The sequence below is a fragment of the Salmo salar genome, chromosome 20 (assembly GCF_965601325.2).
Source record: "Salmo salar chromosome 20, fSalSal1, whole genome shotgun sequence".
NCBI lineage: Eukaryota > Metazoa > Chordata > Actinopteri > Salmoniformes > Salmonidae > Salmo > Salmo salar.
The window spans coordinates 53,068,142-53,082,982 of NC_138310.1; positions in this window are offsets into that span (position 1 = coordinate 53,068,142).

Here is a 14,841-nt window from a genome sequence, read left to right on the forward strand (position 1 = left end):
GAAATATTGGTGTGCAAAAGAGGAAAAAAGTTAATAAAAACAATATGGGAATGAGGTAGTTAGATTGGATGGGCTATTTACAGATGGGCTGTGTACAACTGCAGCAATTGGTCAGCTGCTCAGATAGCTGATGTTCAAAGTTAGTGAGGGTGATATAAGTCTCCATCTTCAGTGATTTTTGCAATTCGTTGCAGTCATTGGCAGCAGAGAACTGGAAGGAAAGGCGGCCAAAGTAGGTGTTGGCTTTGGGGATGACGGGTGAGATAAACATGCTGTGCTACGGGTGGGTGTTGTTATCGTGACCAGTGAGCTGAGCTTTACCTAGCAAAGAATTATAGATGACCTGGAGCCAGTGGGTCTAGCGACGAATATGTAGCAAGGGCCAGCCGACGAGAATGTACAGGTTGCAGTGGTGGGTGGTATATGGGGCTTTGGTGACTAAATTGATGGCACTGTGATAGACTGCATCCAGTTTGCTGAGTAGAGTGTTGGAGGCTATTTTGTAAATGACATCGCTGAAGTCGAGGATCGGTAGCATAGTCAGTTTTACAATGGTATGTTTGGTGGCGTGAGTGAAGGAGGCTTTGTTGCGAAGTAGGAAGCCGATTCTAGATTTAATTTTGGATTGGAGATGTTTAATATGAGTCTGGAAGGAGTGTTTACAGTCTAGACAGACACCTAGGTATTTGTAGTTGTCCACATATTCTAAGTCAGAACCGTCCAGCATAGTGATGCTAGTCGGGCGGGCGGGTGTGAGCAGCGATCGGTTGAAGAGCATACATTTAGTTTTACTAGTGTTTAAGAGCAGTTGGAGGCCACGGAAGGAGTGTTGTATGGCATTGAAGCTCGTTTGGAGGTTTGTTAACAGTGTCCAAAGAAGGGCCAGATGTATACAGAATGGTGTCGTCTGCGTAGAGGTGGATCAGGGAATCACCTGCAGCAAAAGAGACATCATTGATTTTTACAGAGAAATGAGTCGGCCTGAGAATTGAACCCTGTGGTACCCCCATAGAGACTGCCAGAGGTCCAGACAACAGGCCCTCCGATTTGACACACTGAACTCTGTCTGAGAAGTAGTTGGTGAACCAGGCGAGGCAGTCATTTGAGAAAGCAAGGCTGTTGAGTCTGCCAATAAGAATACGGTGATTGACAGAGTCGAAAGCCTTGGCCAGGTCGATGAAGACAGCTGCACAGTTGTGTCTTTAATCGATGGCGGTTATGATATCGTTGAGTACCTTGAGCGTGGCTGCGGTGCACCCGTGACCAGCTCGAAAACCGGATTGCACAGCGGAAAAGGTACAGTGGGATTCGAAATGGTCAGTAGTCTGTTTATTAACTTGGCTACTGAAGACTTTAGAAAGGCAGGGGATTATGAATATAGGTCTGTAACATTTTGGGTCTAGAGTGTCACCCCCTTTGAAGAGGGGGATGACCGCAGCAGCTTTCCAATCTTTAGGGATCTCGGACGATACGAAAGAGAGGTTGAACAGACTGGTAATAGGGGTAGCAACAATGGCAGCAGTTAATTTTAGAAAGAGAGGGTCCAGATTGTCTAGCCCGGCTGATTTGTACGGATCCAGGTTTTGCAGCTCTTTCAGAACATCTGCTATCTGGATTTGGGTGAAGGAGAAGCTGGGGAAGCTTGTGCAAGTAGCTGCGGGGGGTGCGGAACTGTTGGCCGGGGTTGGGGTAGCCAGGAGGAATGCATGGCCAGCCGTAGAGAAATGCTTATTGAAATTCTCGATTATCGTGGATTTTTCGGTGGTGAAAGTGTTTCCTAGCCTCAAGATATAGTCAGTTGGTTGACATTCAATGTTTCCATTAAGTCATTAATCATCAGATAACATTGGCAATAAGCTAGATTTGTTCCTACCAACTGAAGGGTTCATTTCATACCCCCATGTAGGTATAGCTCAAACTCAGACCAAATCAAATCTTACCTTGTAAGATGTTAAATGTTTGGTGAAAATGTTGTGTAAAATAAAAATGTTGACTCTCAGGGCTGGTGATCAATAACGGTAGGTCACAGGAAAACAAATAAGACATCCTAATGATCTGTGGAGTCCCGGGTTTCAGTGGGAATCAACATATTCCATGTTTATGTCATTTATGCTTCACAAGGCTAACCGGAACGTAGGTAGCAGCCATCTTGAAATTAGGTCATCGGTTCGGCCTGCCCTTATTTGTTTGTAACCCCATATATGGTAGTAAGTCACACCGAAGATTTTAAAGCACAACTCAATAGCCAAGATACTCAGCTTTCCGCAGACACCCTGCTTTTGCAGATAGGGGCTACCGTTCTCATACCAGACTGAATTGAATTTGTTTTTAATTATATGGGAGGAAGGAAGTGTGTCTGTCTCGAAGCTAATGAAGTATGCATCACCCTGGAGAGAAAGGCTATATGGAATTTGAACTGTGAAATGAATGCCCTGTCTGCTATTTCTATGAGGTATAATAGAAAGTGGCTGGAATTATTTAATACATGACTTGATTCAAATCAGTTTGATGCGCTAATGCTTTTTCACCTAGAGTGTCATACACCAACCGGGATAACTCTCATAGACCAACCGGAATCATTTTCCTCTTCAAATAGAATGTCAATTGCTTTTTACAATGATAATCAAGTAGATTTTTAATTGCACACCTGACTATAATGTGATTTGACAGATCATTGATGTTCTCTGAGAGACTACAGCTTTTATAGACCTTCATCTGCAATATCTGAAACTATAGATGCCACAAATGGAGACCTATTGTCAAGGACGTTTATATGTCACATTTCACTACCTTTGTGGAATGTGAAATCTGGAGAAGTGAGAGAGTATGTGTTTAATTTAATTAGACAGTTTATGGACAGGTGCAGAGTTAATGCATATCTTGTATTGTTCTCCTGTTCAAAATAAATGTAAAACATGATGTTGAACAATTTGGTTCAAATCACACTAGTAATGTATGACTATGTAATCTTCAACACCTAATGCCACTTCCTTTTCTTTGTCTTTTCTTTCAGGTAAGTCACTGCTGCTAACAACCTTTAAGGAGAAGACAGTGAGGAATGGTTTTGCTGTCGTTTAGGGGCAGAAGCCTCTGTAAAACTCTCAATGGCTTCCTATCCATCAAAAGGTGAACGTTGATAGTGAGTTTCTGTCGGTCGTAACACCCTTGCTGAGACAGCTTCCTGATTTGAACTTCCAGGCTCCTCTCTGTTAAGAGCCCCTCTTTCCTGTGTGCGTTGCCTGTGGCTACAGTTGTACCTGTGTATCTGCCATCATTAGGGTTGGAGAGCAGATGTAATCACAGCATTATTCCCCCTCTGTGCTGTCACACAAAACACCTCGACTTGATTAGCATTATTCACTCCTCAATAGGTTTCTTTTCATTTATCTGTGTATGCCTACAGAGGTATGCTTATGCCGATAGCAGCAGGGAGGATGTGAGGGATGTAGGCCCACATCAGGTGTAGTTGCAATTGTTTTTATGTATATGATGCCCCAGTTGTTCATCGGTTGTATGGAGGTGTGCTCTTTTTATTACCCTCTAGTAGAATTAAAGTAACTGCTCTTCTGTTTTCATGATGGCCCTATAAGTCACAGGCTACGTTGTGAGCTATAGGAGTTAGGCTCATGTTTAATACAGAGGCCCTAGGGCAGAAACACAGAAGCTCCAATTGGGCGCTGTGCTTGTGTATGTATAAAGGCCCTATGGCAATATCACCAGGTTGGATCTATGCTTATCATGCTGGTGTGTGATAGCCTCATAGCCCCCTCACTGTGCTTTGAGACTCGTGTGTGTGCGTCCGTGGATGTGTGTTTGTGTCTTTGAATGCGTTACAACCCTAGAGTAGGATCACTTGCCCCATAACTCACCCTGTGAACACTGAACTGTAGTTGCTGTTGGGTTGTTCTCATTGTGGCTGTAGCAGGGAAGCGTTCCAGCTGACTAACGTAGATAAGCAGTTAGAGATGAACTGCTGCTAGTCTTATCTGTACCCTTGAGGATTGTGTTCATTTTGTATTTTAATCGCTTCGGCTATTCTTCTTCTTTCTTTTTGAATGTATCAAAGTACAGTGCATTCGGAAATTATTCAGACCCCTTGACTTTTTCCCACATATTATTATGTTACAGCCTTATTCCAAAATTGATAAAAAAAATGTATAATCCCATTAATCTACACACAATAACCCATAATGACAAAGCAAAAACCTGTTTTTAGAAATGTTTGCTAATTTATATATTTTTTTAAAGAGAAATATCTTATTTACATAAGTATTCAGACCCTTTGCTAGGAGACTCGAAATTGAGCTCAGGTGCATCATGTTTCCATTGATCATCCTTGAGATGTTTCTACAAATTGATTGGTCCACCTGTTGTAAATTCAATTGATTGGAAATTATTTGGAAAGGCACAGACCTGTCTATATAAGGTCCCACAGTTGACAGTGCATGTCAGAGCAATAACCAAGCCATGAGGTCAAAGGAATTGTCCGTAGTGCTCCGAGACAGGATTGTGTCATTGCACAGATCTGGCAAAGGGTACCAAAACACAGTGGCCTCCATCATTCTTAAATGGTAGAAGTTTGGAACCACCAAGACTCTTCCTAGAGCTGGCCGCCCGGCCAAACTGAGAAATCAGGGGAGAAGGGCCTTGGTCAGGAAGGTGACCAAGAACCCGAAAGAGCTCCAGAGTTCCTCTGTGGAGATGGGAGAACCTTCCAGAAGGACAACCATCTCTGCATCACTCCACCTATCAGGTGTTTTATGGTAGAGTGGCCAGACGGAAGCTACTCTTTAGTAAAAGGCACTTGACTGCCCAAATGTCCTTTATTGGCCCAGCCAGAGCCTGGACTTGAATCCGATGCCAACATCTGTAGAGACCTGAAAATAGCTGTGCAGCAACGCTCCCCATCCAACCTGACAGAGCTTGAAAGGATCTGCAAAGAAGAATGGGAGAAACTCCCCAAATACAGGTGTGCCAAGCTTGTAGAGTCATACCCAAGAAGAATGTAATCGCTGCCGAAGGTGCTTCAAAAAAGTACTGAGTAAAGGGTCTGAATACTTAAGTATTAATGTATTATTTCATTTATTTTATTTATATACATTTGCAAAAAATATATAAACATGTTTTTGCTTCCTTATTATGTGGTATTGTGTATGTAGATTGATGAGGGGGAAAAAACGATTTAATACATTTTTGAATAAGACTATAAGGTAACAAAATGTGAAAAAAAGTCAAGGGGTCTGATACTTTCAGAATGCACTCCTTTCTATTAAGAAAATACAGAATAGAGCCTACACATTTCAATTAATCACTCTCAATGGTACTCAGAGGGTTATTCAATGTCAATGAGGGCGTGTAGATTTGTCTGTATAAATAGAACATTGCAAACCCACCATGCATTAGTAATCATTGGTCATGCAGTGGGTCAAACATTGCAATGCTCGTAAGCTTCTGTCTGATTTACTTGGATTTTCAGAACACAATAGAATAGCTAATAGAATTGCTAATGCCTTGCAAGGCAGTTATGCTACCACTACCCCTCTAGCTAATATGGGCAGGTCATGAGCTGAGCAAACTGTTCTGAATATTGTTGATTCCTCTGAGAAGTATAAGGCCTATTACAACTTCCTTGCAAGAACCATCAATTAGAAATGCAGGTTTAGTTTCTGAAATCCTATCTGATAAAAAAAAAATGTCCAGTCATACCAGAATGTCAGCAAGAACAACCCCAGCTAAATCAAACAGATCAGAGTCTTATATTTAGACTGTTTGATTTAACTGGAGGTAGGTCATGTAAGAGCTCAAGGTCCATGTGTACATTTGGAAAAATGGGATGGGTCTGCAAGTGATGATTGAAAGTAGTCATTCTGTATCCAGTGGAAATAATTCCCTTCAAAGGAATCTCACCAAGCACTGAAAATATGCATCACCAAGCATTGAAAATGATTTCTCCAGCAACTGAGATCATTTCTGCCAGGGATTGATAAATATATGCTACACGACTCTATTGATGTCCTATAGCCTCAGTAACAGAGAAAATGCTAAACTGTTGAACTTTTGAAAAGTCTTCCCATGTGGAGTTTAATCACATTCTGACAAATAATGTTTAGTCACATTTAACACTGAAATGATGTATCTTGAAGAAGAATGATTACCTTGTGAAATAACGTACATTCTAATGAATTCTGACCTTGTGAGATCTGCTGAATGGACTTGAATTTAATTTATCGATGATGCAACATGTCCAAATATTTTCCAGGGGATCTGTCACAGACCAAAATAAGAGCAGGTTTATAGCCTAGTTAGCTAGATCACCGTTGATAGCAGTCAGTCCTTTGGGAAGTGGTTTCTAACTGGCAGGTCCTGCTGCTTCCCAGGGCTGTGTTCTGTATTTTTAGTGTGACCAGCTATATGAAGACCTCCTTTGTTATAGGACAGACTCTTTCTATAGGTCGTTTTCAATAAAATGTCACAATAAGGTGCTGAGTATTCGATTTGCCAGCTGGGGAGCAAGTAGACCCACAACTCCGCAAAAACCATTGAAACTGCGTGCCGTTTTCAAGGAATTGTTGTGATATCATTACCTCTTGAAGAGCATAGTCAGAACAAAACATATTTTTCGGGACTCCAGGAAGAGTAGCTGCTGCCTGGGGATACATAATAAATACAAATACAAATATGAATTAGACAGAGTGAATGTAGACTGACTAGGGCTCTCTGTGGACTTCTTTATCAGACAGGTCTGAAAAGGATCTCATGGCACTCTGGCTTATCATGGCACAGATCGAGAAAGAGAGGGAAAGCTCTCACAAAGGCACAACTGCCGGGAGAGAGAAGCAGCAGCTCCGGGTCAGCCTGGCTCCGATGATGGACGCACCTTATCTGCTTTTCCTCAATAGCTACTACATCAGTTTAGACAGCCCTCTGAAATTACTTCCATTGTTGTCTTCAGATGTTAGGAAGAGCCTCTACAGGGGCTTTGTCATGAAATATTCTATAATATTAGCCAGACAGATTCAGCAAAGGGAACAGTACATGACTTCCATGGGTGGATGAATGATTGAGATGACAGCAACATTATTACTGTGTGAGTGTCCCATTGTTTCACAATGAGAAAAACGATGACATTTTGATTGTAATTGACAGGAGGATTAGATCAAAAAGCCTTGGCGATGGGATGATACAAACATGATTTTTTTTCTCCATTGAAGAGAATAGCTGTCCAAGGCCCTATATATTGTCAAGAGATAAAAATCCATTATCTCTGCTCAATATTGCTCTCCATATATTGGCTCTTAAAGTAAAGAAGCTTAGTGTGTGTGTGTGTGTGTGTGTGTGTGTGTGTGTGTGTGTGTGTGTGTGTGTGTGTGTGTGTGTGTTGAATCAGATTGTCAGTTAAAGTAGGCCGTCATTATATATAAGAATTTGTTCTTAACTGACTTGCCTAGTTAAGTAATGGTTAAACATTTTAACAATAAAGTGTGGAAGTACACATTATCTCTTTGCTCAAAGACAGTCAAGGCTTAATCTCAGCTCTGTGAAGCAGGTTTAAAAATTAGGCTATACCTGTTATGTCTGCCACATACAAAGTGGGTTAAAAATCTGTCAATCAAAAGCGTTTCTAAAGAAGAGATGCTCACAGCTTTTTTGTATCTATGAAGATCTAAGGGGCATGAAACACAGATGTCGTCTGACAACTCCAGATCCAAGGTACACTTGAAGTTGAAAAGAGAGAGATAAGGGTAGAGGGTTAAGGTATAAAGAACAAAACTTGAGATAAAAAGTCTAGTGTGTCTGGAAAAGGTTACTGTCATGCTTTGTTATCTGGCCATCACCAGAAGCAGAATATAGCTGGTTACACTAGATACACTCTCTGTTCTCCCAGAGTCATCATGTAGTGCCATGTTTCACTGCTCCCTTCCACCCAGAGAGGAACATTAGTGTTAGGACAGAAAACTCCCCTAAATCCACCATGATTGCCTTTCTCCAACTGGAAACATGGCTGATGCCAAACCTGTTACACTCCCTCACAGTACCAAACAATACCCTTCCATTATTAACAGGTCTTACGGCTCATGCCCAGCAGTAGATATAAAATCTCATAGTTAGAGGAGTTCATCCATGAGAATTATTAATAAAACCCTCCAAAGGAAGATGCACATGATGGAGTTTATGATATCAATATGTGGTCTTTTTCTCAAGGGTACGTGAAATATTGCATATCCAGAAAACTCACAATCTCTCTGCTATATTGAGTTTGACGGTAGTTCCAAAGCCACTGTATCCTTCATAATAGTCACTGGTAATGGCTATGACAGTGAGCTGGTACTCAAAAGAGAAGAGCTTGTGATATAATGACTGCTGAAGCACAGGTGACATTCTTCTTGTGACTTGATTGGTACACTCCTACAATGCCCTCTAGAACCTGTAGTACAGAATAACATCACAGTCAATCATACATTTCAACTAGACAAAGTGGAGCCATGTCTAAAAAGTGGAGGTGATAGATAGATTCCTGTAATGGACACTACTAAGTATTGTCAGACCGGTGCAAAGATTTTGGTCAGACTATTTTGGGCTGCTGTGGGACTCCAATATAGAGTGACTTGTGTGTTTCTAATCTCTCAATAGGACGTGATTGATGGAATGACTGGACGAGAGAGGTACCATTTCTCTGATAGCTGAACAGAGAAACCAGGGTTTATTAAAGGACTGTCAGTATGTCTCTTCTATCTAATACAACGTACCATCTTTACGAGTGAACAGGCTTTGAAGAGTTGGCACGTGGGCTTAGGCATGGACATATTTCCACTTACTCTTCAGAATCTGTACGATAAATCAATATGACTTATGCCTTTATTAATGTAAAGCTTCTCTTTACGATGAGATCAATCATCTTGAAGGTTTATTTCATTTGGAATAATAAAAACACTTATTAAAACCATAGAGGGACTTTTCATAATAAAAACTGCATCAGATATATTTAGTGGGCTACAGTAAGTTACCAAATTACTGTAGAGTACACAGTCCTTTCAGTCCTAGTGATAGGAGTAGACTACAGTAACCCCAGTTGTTGAATGTATAAAATATAGCAGAAACTAGCTTGATTGTTGAAACACATTAGTCATACAGAGTATGAGGTCAGTTCCACCAGACTGTGTTCTGTATAAGCCAGCCCTGCCGTTTGGAGAGCATTTATCCCCTGCTCTTCTGGGTCGGTAACAGGCATAACACAATGGCAATTTCTAAGGCGTGACACAGTGCCCTTTGATTAGTGCCTGGGCTCACCTTGCGTTTAAAACAGGGTGGGCTTTGTTCAATCCAGGAGCATCGCTTTTTTATCCTCAAAGCATCACCAAGAATCTGGGCACTACCTTTTTAATCTAGATGTGTTCTCCATTTCTCTTACAAAACAGCCCAAAATGAGAAAGTTTCTCTCCTCCTGTTTCTGTTTCCCCCACAGAAATCCAATTAACGAAATAAAATAAAATCGTAATTATCCATCTCACTAAAAATACACAAGGCCTCAAATTTACTAGGCAAGGTAACGGGGATCATTTAGCCTGCCTGGATGGAGACCTGGCTATGAGACTCCAATAAAACCTTGCAGAGCACTAGGTCCCTGCCAGTGTCAGAGTAATCATCTCGTTCCACTTGTGTGAATATTCTGCAGGTTGTCTGGCATTCATAATTAACCTAACTTGTGTTTGAAGATGAGCCCCTGTTTCTCTGCATTATGGATGCGTCTACAGTGTCAGGGTAAAGAAAGACAGTATAGTTATTCATGATCTCCCCGCTGGGCACAAACTGGTTGAATCAACATTGTTTCAACGTAATGTGTCAACGTACTGTGACGTGAAATCTATGATGAAAATACATTAGATTTGAAAAAAGTAATCAACGTTGTTGTGAGGGTGAAATGTCAACCATAGGATTATGTCATCGTGGTAACCAATTTTCAACATAGACAAACCTTGTATAAAATATGTTACATGTTTACCTTTGAAACAACGTCAGATCTTCAATGTTATATCCACTATAAAAATATTGAAAAAATAGTCTGGGCAACATTTCCTTCTGGACTGGAGAGTTGCTCTTTCTATAGCTATCAATTTGATCTCCCATCCAAGGTTTTAACCAATCCCTTCTTAGCTTCGTTATTTGTCAATGACTACTACCAATGTGCTATTGTGAAAATGACTATCGAGAGATCTCTTCATAACTAAATAGATGAGCTAAACATTTTATGTTAGACCTACAGATTTCTGGGTTGTACTGTTGGATTCGCTGATTTCTTCTGCATCCGTTGATATCAACCATTAGTCTGGGATTAACGGGGGCTGAGCTAGAGCGGTGTTTGTGAGACAAGGGCGGAACCCGAAGGGGCACGGGCCAGGTCCTTTTACAAAAACGTCTGTAGAGTCTATCGTTTGTGTTAAAAATTACTAAAAGCTATCTATGAAAAGCTGAGACTTTCAAGAACACACACATGTAACATGTTTTGCTACACAAAAGTCATTAGAAGGTAAGGGGTTTTTCTACATAGATCATAGGAAATCCCAGGACATAGTGTCTATAATACTGTTATAATCTAACACAATTGCTGTCACAGACTCCACACAGTTGTCCATGACAAGTTGGATAGTCATTTCCCATTGAGCAACATTTTTGTTGTACTTACAGAATTCATATAAAATATTTTATCAGGTGTTTGCTTCGGCTGACCTTTTGTTATTGACATATTCGGCTGTTAGTTTCCTTTCGTGAGGTTGGAGACTTTGCTTTTGCCCGAACTCTCAATGTCTAACATGTATAGACCTATAAATTAATCCACAGCTGACCAAATTATGCAAGATTTTTTGGGTTAATTGAGATTAGTGCTGTGTTTGCAATCAAGTGGGGATTTACAACATATGACTGGGAAAAATCCACTTGAATGGCCCTCAAGCTAGTAATTGCTTGTGGGAAACTCATCTATCATCCTGAGCTCCCACTTTTCCCACATGCTGACCTCTGACGTCACCTACTAAGGAAACGACTTCGACAACAGCATTTTCAACAGTTAAATTTTACATTTACATTTGCATTTTAGTTGTTTAGCAGACGCTCTTATCCAGAGCGACTTACAGTGAGGTGGTGATTTTCTCCATTGCTTCACAGTAGTGGTTTCTTCACTCCCCCCCAATAGCAGTCTTCTCTCTCTCAGCTGTCCAGTGTCCTATGAAGGACAGTACACCTGAGCTACTGCTATGACCACGTACAGTATGGGAGTCTATTTTAGTTATTTCACAGGGTTAACATTTGACCGTTCAGAGCGTGTGAGAACTGTTTGATCCAGGGTGCTGTGAATTGAACTTTGCTATTACATCACTCACTTGGATCTCTGCCAGGGAAAGTATGGTTGGCTTTGATATTGGTCCATCAGCGATCTTTCCCATCCACTTCCTTGGCTGTCTGACCACAGTATTAATGTAAACCACATCTCTACTGAGCATAACTATATCAAGCACAGTGGGCTGATTAAAATCTGCCAAAGCAAAGTTTATAGTAGTGTCATTGTGTAAAGCATCCTGGTTGTCTAGCCAGGTCTCTTGAGGAAAAGGCTCACGTGGTTAAATAAAAAATACAAAATTTCAATGAAGAATAATTTATGTATTTCTTATTTTCTTAAAAAGGTTGATATTTTGTACTGTTTGGTGTGCCCAGACTCTGTCAAATGTTATTCCATGTAATTTTGGAGTGTGCATTTTATGAGGATGGAAAACACCATACTAAAAGAAATGACATTGTGTTTAGCGTTACAATGACAATACTGTTGAATATTTGAAAATGTATAAATTAATGTGGTCTTTCTTCATGAGGTCTAGGTTTTAGCATGTGATGTTTTCCAAGCCCACTGAAAGTTGGAGGCCGTGTGTTCCATTGTCTGAAGAGTAAAAGATGAACCGGTTTGTTTTCCTCTCTGATTGACTTGGCGAGGTTATGACGTGTTTATCCCCTGATTTGAAGCAGAAATGGCTCTGAAGTGCTTGTGCATACCCTTCAAACCTCAATTGGTATTCTCAATCACGCTAAACCCAAACCGGAATAGTCTATTTGAATGACATACTCAAGTGAAAAGTCAGCACTCAGTGGAGCCATTCAAGAATCAGATATGTACTCACTTTTTCCCGTCACTATTTCACAGCCCAGACTGTTTTCCATGATCTGCATATGCAAAACCCTCCAGGTTTAGTAAATAGATCACTAACCTCTAACACACAATATGCTGTAGATTTAACGAGGGAGAAAAGCCAACCATTTTAAGGGTCACCTCCACTCTTCATAGACACACAGCCTATTGAAGCATTTGCAGATTGTGAAATTCTCCTTGATGTGAATCAACTCTGAGGGTTCCGATGTGACAGGAGAATGTCATGGTAAATGAACTTGCCTCACATTCCCAGAGGACAATGATACGTCGTCATCTTTGATTTGACCCATCCATTGAGAGTGGGAACAGTCGGAGGTAATATGAGGGATTTGATCAGAACCAAAGTGTAATATTGCATAAGCATAGCCATTTTTAATGACATACTGAATACCAACTCACAAACTGTAAAAAAAATACTCACTTGGGTAGTTGGCTGAAAATAGCCATTATTCTTACTGAGAAATTATAAATGAAAAATTAGAACACTGTTGCATGGAATAAAATACCTTGGTTGAAACTGTCTGATGAGGTGACAAACAAGTTGATTACTTCAGATTAAAATTAGATGTGTCAGCTTTTTAAAATAGATTTTAATACATCATATGACAGGTAATATAAACCAATATAGGCTTTACATCTTGATATACATATGAAAATAGAGAAATAATTAGAGATATTGTCTTTCCAAAGATTCATCATTTGATATTTTAAAAGAAGCGTTGATATTTAAAAGAAGCGTTGCAACTTTAAATTAAGATGGCAGAGATTACTCGAATACAATTTGCTCTGAATATGGATGTCACGGATTTCTTTCACGTTATTAAATTGACAGTGTTTCGTTTTGAATTTTGAGGCATTTATCTGACAAATGATGATCAGTTTCTATCAACAGCACACCCATATGCTGGCTTCATGATAACTTTGCAAGTTAATATCCATGTCACTCATACATTGTATTTGTACATACCCATATCATTAGAAACCACCATTATAAATATCCCCAGGTTCTAGTCAGTCTCTATTTCCCCTTTCCACCTGATATTTCCATAACAACTGCAACCACTATTTTTACTACCCAATGTGTCTGAAATCCTTGTTATGTTCACCATAAAAATCTACAGTTGCATAAATCTTGCAAGATAAAATATTTGTACATAAGACCCCTGTGAAGATGTTAATTCCAGACATATTTAGTGATATAACAACATGCAGGGTTGGTATTCACTTCAAGGTACTTCTACAATGTTTGCCATGTTTGGTGTTGACCGCTGTATGATCTGAGGCAACCACTCTGACGTTTATTGTTAAGCTGGGCACTTCCTGTCTTGTACCACCACCAAGGCTTCAAAGCAAAGACCCAATACAACATTTATGAAGTAGAGGGAAATAGGATGGCTTCTGAGTGTCTGAAGAAAATAGGTTCCCCTCACATGTTGGTTTGTTTGAATCTACCAGTGGAGGACACGGCTTTGCTTTATCTAGGTAATAACTACTAAGTCTGTGCAAGTTAATATAATTTGTTGTCTCATATTTTCCAAAAGGCATCAAACTGAGCACATTAGATTTCTTAAAATGAATTTGATTAATTTAAAGACAGTGAGAAAACAGGCATGGTTATCCTATAACTATACAACATCAAATGTCTCTTCATTAAAGTGTTCCTCATGCTCAATTTCATTTTTGTGCAAAAGTACAAACTCTGAAAATGGAAATTAGCTAAAAGTTTTTTGACCCCTTGTTGACCCGTGCAATATTACTCATCTGTGAGTCACTGAACAGGTGTCAAGTCTCCAAAGGTCAGTCCCCCATCCAGTGCAACAGGTATACACTGATTGTAGCACTCCATAAGGAACAGTATACTTGTAAATCCTATCAACCTTTCTTGTCAGGAGGGATCCTCAATAAAAATAATGAATAATATGAATTATCATCTGTGACAGTCTTTGTGCTGCTCTTTCAAGGATACCCTCCTTGCAAAATGTTATGCAACACCATTGCTGTTTCCAACGCTTTTGTTGTGAACCTGTTCTCCAGTAGGATTGTATTCACATGGAAACAGTTGTATTTAACCTTGGTTACAGAGTGCATCTCAAGTTTCACATTTTGACACATGCACAAATATTGTGAAATGACTTTCTTGCAATCACTTTCTCAACAATACAGTAATCAATATCACTAGTAAAAACATTATAGTGTAAAGTAAAACAAATGACAAATAGAAATAAGAAGAAAAGGAGAAAGTAAGTAAGCTATATGCAGGGTCAGTTCCAGTTTCAGTGCCAGCACTGATAGAGGTAGATATACAGTTGAAGTCGGAAGTTTACATACACTTAGGTTGGAGTCATTAAAACTCGTTTTTCAACCACCACAAATTTCTTGTTAACAAACTATAGTTTTGGCATGTCGGTTAGGACATCTACTTTGTGCATTACACAAGTAATTTTTACAACAGTTGTTTACAGACAGATTATTTTACTTATAATTCACTGTATCACAATTCCAGTGGGTCAGAAGGTTACATACACTAAGTTGACTGTGCCTTTAAACAGCTTGGAAAATTCCAGAAAATGATGTCATAGCTTTAGAAGCTTCTGATAGGCTAATTGACATCATTTGAGTCAATTGGAGGTGTACCTGTGGAGGTATTT